This window comes from Anomalospiza imberbis, unplaced genomic scaffold (assembly GCF_031753505.1).
Source record: "Anomalospiza imberbis isolate Cuckoo-Finch-1a 21T00152 unplaced genomic scaffold, ASM3175350v1 scaffold_440, whole genome shotgun sequence".
Classification (NCBI taxonomy): domain Eukaryota; kingdom Metazoa; phylum Chordata; class Aves; order Passeriformes; family Viduidae; genus Anomalospiza; species Anomalospiza imberbis.
The window spans coordinates 78,449-85,068 of NW_027100050.1; the positions used below are offsets into that span (position 1 = coordinate 78,449).

Consider the following 6,620-nt stretch of genomic DNA (forward strand, 5'->3'; position numbering starts at 1 on the left):
GACCATTCGCCCTATTCTTTCTTGCCGAATACGCTAACATCATACTAATAAACACACTAACCGCCATCCTATTCTTCAATCCAAGCCTACTTAATCCACCCCAAGAATTATATCCAGTACTACTACCCACAAAGGCACTGCTACTATCAGCAGGATCTTGCGAATTCGTGCCTCATACCCTCGATTCCGATATGACCAACCGATGCACCTATGATGAAAAACTTCCTCCCGCTTACACTAGCCCTATGTTTATGACACGCCAGCCTACTAATCTGCTACGCAGGCCTACCCCCCTGCCTGTAATTCAGGAAATGTGCCTGAGTACTAAGGGTCACTATGATAAAGTGAACACAGAGGTGCACTACCCTCTCATTTCCTAACAATTAGAAAAAGCAGGAATTGAACCTGCACTAGAGAGATCAAAACTCCCTATACTTCCCTTCTATTATTTCCTAGTAGGGTCAGCTAAACAAGCTATCGGGCCCATACCCCGAAAATGATGGTCCAACCCCTTCCCCTGCTAATGAACCCCCAAGCGAAACTAGTTTTTACCTTAAGCCTAATACTAGGAACTACCATCACAATTTCAAGCAACCACTGACTAACAGCTTGAACCGGCCTTGAAATCAACACACTTGCTATTCTGCCCTTAATCTCAAATCTCACCACCCACGAGCCATTGAAGCTGCAACTAAATATTTCCTAGTCCAGGCAACTGCCTCAGCCCTGGTACTATTCTCCAGCATAACCAACGCATGAGCCACCGGACAGTGAGACATCACCCAACTAACCCACCAGCATCCTGCTTAATTCTAACCTCAGCAATTGCAATAAAACTGGGACTAGTGCCCTTCCCTTTCTGATTCCCAGAAGTCCTTCAAGGGTCACCCCTTACCACCGGATTACTCCTATCAACGTTCATAAAACTCCACCCATTGCACTGCTCTTTATGACCTCCCCCTCATTAAACCCCATAATCCTAACTGCCTAGCCATCCTTTCAGTAGCCCTAGGAGGATGAATAGGACTCAACCAAACACAAATCCGAAAAATCCTAGCCTTCTCCTCTATCTCCCACCTAGGATGAATAACTGTCATTATTGCCTACAACCCTAAACTCACTCTACTAAATTTCTACTTATATTCACTAATAACTGCAGCAGTATTCCTAACCCTCAACTCAACCAAAGCACTTAACCTATCCACTCTAATTACTACATGAACAAAAGCCCCATCATTAAACACAATACTGCTACTGACCCTACTCTCCCTAGCAGGCCTACCACCCCTGACCGGATTCCTGCCAAAATGATTCATCATCCAAGAGCTAACTAAAGAGGATATAGCTACAGCAGCTACAATTCTTTCCCTACTCTCACTACTAAACCTATTCTTCTATCTACGACTCGCATACTGTGCCACATCACACTCCCACCTCACACCACTAACCAAATAAAACAATGACGCACTAGCAAATCAATCAGCCCCCTAGTCGCTATTCTAATCACAACATCCATTGCTATACTACCAATCTCCCCACTAATCCTTTACTCCGTCCTAAGAAACTTAGGATTACCCAAACCGAAGGCCTTCAAAGCCTTAAACAAGAGTGAAACCCTCTTAGTTTCTGCTTAAAGTCCGCAGGATTCTACCCTGCATCTTCCAAATGCAACTCAGACCACTTTAATTAAGCTAGGACCTTACCTACTTCCTAGACAGATGGGCCTCGATCCCACAACACTGTTGTTAACAGCTATATGCCCTAACCAACAGGCTTCTGCCTAAGACTCCGACGCACAATTAATGCCTATCAATGAGCTTGCAACTCACCATGAACTTCACCACAGAGCCGATAAGAAGAGGAATTGAACCTCTGTGAAAAGGACTACAGCCTAACGCTTATACACTCAGCCATCTTACCTATGACATCCATCAACCGATGATTATTCTCAACCAACCACAAAGATATCGGAACCCTTTACCTAATTTTTGCCGCCTGAGCCGGAATAGTGGGCACTGCCCTAAGTCTACTCATTCGAGCAGAACTAGGCCAGCCCGGATCCCTCCTAGGAGATGACCAAGTCTACAACGTTGTAGTCACAGCCCATGCTTTCGTAATAATCTTCTTCATAGTTATACCAATTATGATCGGAGGATTTGGAAACTGACTGGTCCCTCTAATAATCGCAGCTCCAGACATAGCATTCCCTCGAATAAACAACATAAGCTTTTGGCTACTCCCCCCATCTTTCCTCTACTCCTAGCATCTTCAACTGTCGAAGCCGGAGCAGGAACGGGCTGAACAGTTTACCCACCACTAGCAGGCAATCTAACGCATGCTGGAGCATCAGTAGACCTAGCTATCTTCTCACTACACCTCGCAGGTATCTCATCAATCCTAGGTGCAATTAACTTCATCACAACAGCAATCAACATAAAACCTCCTGCACTGTCACAATACCAAACCCCCCTGTTCGTCTGATCAGTCCTAATTACAGCAGTACTCTTACTCCTATCTCTCCCCGTACTAGCCGCTGGCATCACAATGCTCCTCACAGACCGCAACCTCAATACCACATTCTTCGACCCAGCCGGAGGAGGAGATCCAGTACTGTATCAACACCTCTTCTGATTCTTCGGCACCCGGAAGTCTACATCCTCATCCTACCAGGCTTCGGTATCATTTCCCATGTCGTAACTTACTGCTCAGGAAAAAAAGAACCATTCGGATATATAGGAATAGTATCAGCCATGCTATCCATTGGCTTCCTAGGCTTTATCGTTTGAGCCCACCACATATTCACAGTAGGAATAGACGTAGACACCCGAGCATACTTCACATCAGCTACCATAATCATTGCCATCCCAACTGGAATTAAAGTATTCAGCTGATTAGCAACACTACATGGAGGAACAATCAAATGAGGCCCACCTATGCCATGAGCCCTAGGATTATCTTCCTGTTTACCATTGGAGGACTAACAGGAATCGTACTGGCTAACTCCTCACTAGATATCGCCCTACAGGACACCTATGACGTAGTAGCCCACTTCCACTACGTCCTATCAATAGGAGCAGTATTCGCAATCATCAGCAGGATTTACACACTGATTCCCCCTATTCACCGGATACACACTCCACTCAACATGAGCTAAAACACATTTCGGAGTGATATTCGTAGGAGTTAATCTAACCTTCTTCCCCCCAACACTTCCTAGGCCTAGCCGGTATACCACGACGGTACTCAGACTACCCAGACGCCTACACACTATGAAACACCATTTCCTCAGTAGGATCACTCATCTCACTAACAGCCGTAATCATACTACTGTTCATCATCTGAGAAGCCCTCGCATCAAAACGTAAAGCCACGCAACCAGAGCTAACAAGCACCAATGTCGAATGAATTGATGGATGCCCACCACCATTTCACACCTCGAAGAACCAGCTTTCGTCCAAGTACAAGAAAGGAAGGAGTTGAACCCCCATATGTTGGTTTCAAGCCAACCGCATAAACCACTTATGCTTCTTTCTCCTAAAGAGATGCTAGTAAAACCATTACATAGCCTTGTCAAGGCTAAATTACTGGTGAAAACCCAGTGCATCTCCACACCCAAACATGGCCAATCACTCACAACTTAACTTCCAAGACGCTTCCTCCCCTATCATAGAAGAACTAATAGGATTCCACGACCTCGCTCTAATGGTTGCCCTAGCAATCTGCAGCCTAGTCCTCTACCTAATAACCTTCACACTTACAGAAAAGCTATCATCCAACACAACCAATGCTCAAGCAATCGAACTTGTCTGAACAATTCTCCCAGCCATAGTCTAGTGGCACTAGCACTACCATCCCTACCAATCCTTTATATAATAGACGAAATTAATGAACCAGACCTAACCTTAAAAGCTATTGGTCACCAATGATATTGATCGTAACGAGTACACCGACCTAAAAAATATCACATTCGACTCCTACACGATCCCCACAACGGACCTCCCCCTAGGCCACTTCCGACTTACTAGAAGTAGACCATCGTGTTGTAATCCCCATAAGCTCTACCATCCGGGTCATCGTCACCGCTGACGACGTACTTCACTCATGAGCAGTCCCCAGCCTAGGCGTGAAAACCGATGCAATCCCAGGTCGCCTCAACCAAACCTCCCTATGTCGCCTCCCGACCCGGATGTGTTCTACGGACAGTGCTCAGAGATCTGCGGGGCTAATCACAGCTTCATACCCATTGTAGTAGAATCGACCCCACTAGCCAACTTCGAGAGCTGATCCCTCATCAATTTTCATCCTAAATACCCCAATCATTAAGAAGCTATGAACTAGCATTAGCCTTTTCAGCTAAAGAAAGAGGACCGTCTCCTCCTTAATGATATGCCCCAACTAAACCCAGGCCCCTGATTTTTTATTATGCTCATCTCATGGTTCACATTCTCCATGATTATTCAACCTAAAATCTTAACCTTTGTCTCACCAAACCCTCCCACTAACAAAGTTCCAACCCCCCCCAAGCACCACCCCTGAATCTGACCATTATTAACAAACCACCAATATACGACTAATTAAACAAGCAGAGTATTAAACATATTGTTAACCCGACAGAGGAGCGTCCATTAAGAAAGATAAAACCTGTAAAAGGATCTAGGCAAACCGTCAAGGCCCGACTGTTTACCAAAAACATAGCCTTCAGCAAACCAACCAACAAGTATTGAAGGTGATGCTGCCCGGTGACTCACGTTCAACGGCCGCGGTATACTGACCGTGCAAGGTAGCGCAATCAATTGTCCCGTAAATCGAGACTTGTATGAATGGCTAAACGAGGTCTTAGCTGTCTCTTACAGGCAATCGGTGAAATTGATCTCCCTGTACAAAAGCAGGGATAATAACATAAGACGAGAAGACCCTGTGGAACTTTAAAACCAGCAACCACCTTAACACACATACCCGCCCACCGCTTCACTAACTTAGAAGAGATTGGTTCGCGTTTTTCGGTTGGGGCGACCTTGGAGCAAAACAAAACCTCCAAAAACTAGACCACACCTCCAGACCAAGAGCAACCCCTCAACGTGCTAACAGCAACCAGACCCAATACAATTGATCAATGGACCAAGCTACCCCAGGGATAACAGCGCAATCTCCTCCGAGAGTCCGTATCGACGAGGAGGTTTAGGACCTCGATGTTGGATCAGGACATCCTAGCGTGCAGCAGCTGCTAAGGGTTCGTTTGTTCAACGATTAACAGTCCTACGTGATCTGAGTTCAGACCGGAGTAATCCAGGTCGGTTTCCATCTATGATGAACTCTTCCCAGTACGAAAGGATAGAAAAGTGAGGCCAATACTACAAGCAAGCCTTCGCCCTAAGTAATAAAACCAACTTAATTACGAAAGCTATCACAACCAACACGTCCAAGAAAAGGACCAGCTAGCGTGGGCAGAGCTCGGAAATGCAAAAGGCTTAAGTCCTTTAACGCAGAGGTTCAAATCCTCTCCCTAGCTAAACAAACCACCCAATGACTAATCACCCAATACTTATTAACCTCATTATAGCCCTATCCTACGCCCTACCTATTCTAATTGCAGTAGCTTTCCTGACTCTAGTAGAGCGCAAAATCTTAAGCTACATACAAGGCCGAAAAGGACCAAATGTTGTCGGACCATTTGGACTTCTACAGCCTTGGCAGATGGAATCAAACTGTTCATTAAAGAACCCATCCGACCTCAACCTCTTCTCAATTCTATTTGTCATAACCCCTGTCCTAGCCCTTCTTCTTTGCAATCTCTATCTGAACCCCACTTCCCCTACCATTCTCTCTAGCAGACCTAAACCTAGGCGTACTGTTCCTGCTAGCCATGTCAAGCCTAGCAGTATACTCCATCCTATGATCAGGATGGGCCTCCACTCAAAATATGCCTTAATTGGAGCACTACGAGCGGCCCGCCCAAACAATTTCCTACCAGGTAACCCTCGCAATCATCCTGCTATCTGTCGTCCTTGTCAGTGGGAACTTCTCCCTAAGCACCCTAGCAGTAACCCAAGAATCCATTCACCTCATCTTCCCTTGCTGACCACTAGCCATAATATGATACATTTCCACGCTAGCCGAGACGAATCGAGCCCCTTTCGACTTAACAGAGGGAGAATCAGAACTAGTCTCTGGCTTTAACGTAGAACACTCAGCAGGACCATTCGCCCTATTCTTTCTTGCCGAATACGCTAACATCATACTAATAAACACACTAACCGCCATCCTATTCTTCAATCCAAGCCTACTTAATCCACCCCAAGAATTATATCCAGTACTACTAGCCACAAAGGCACTGCTACTATCAGCAGGATTCTTGCGAATTCGTGCCTCATACCCTCGATTCCGATATGACCAACCGATGCACCTATGATGAAAAAACTTCCTCCCGCTTACACTAGCCCTATGTTTATGACACGCCCAGCCTACTAATCTGCTACGCAGGCCTACCCCCCTGCCTGTAATTCCAGGAAATGTGCTGAGTACTAAGGGTCACTATGATAAAGTGAACACAGAGGTGCACTAACCCTCTCATTTCCTAACAATTAGAAAAGCAGGAATTGAACCTGCACTAGAGAGATCAA

The 6,620-nt window shown here is 45.7% G+C and overlaps 1 pseudogene; it reads left to right on the forward strand.

Annotated features, from left to right (window-relative positions):
- Positions 1–394: 394 nt before the first annotated feature.
- LOC137466822 (NADH-ubiquinone oxidoreductase chain 2-like) lies at positions 395–1,634 on the forward strand (annotated as a pseudogene).
- The last annotated feature ends 4,986 nt before the right edge of the window (positions 1,635–6,620 follow it).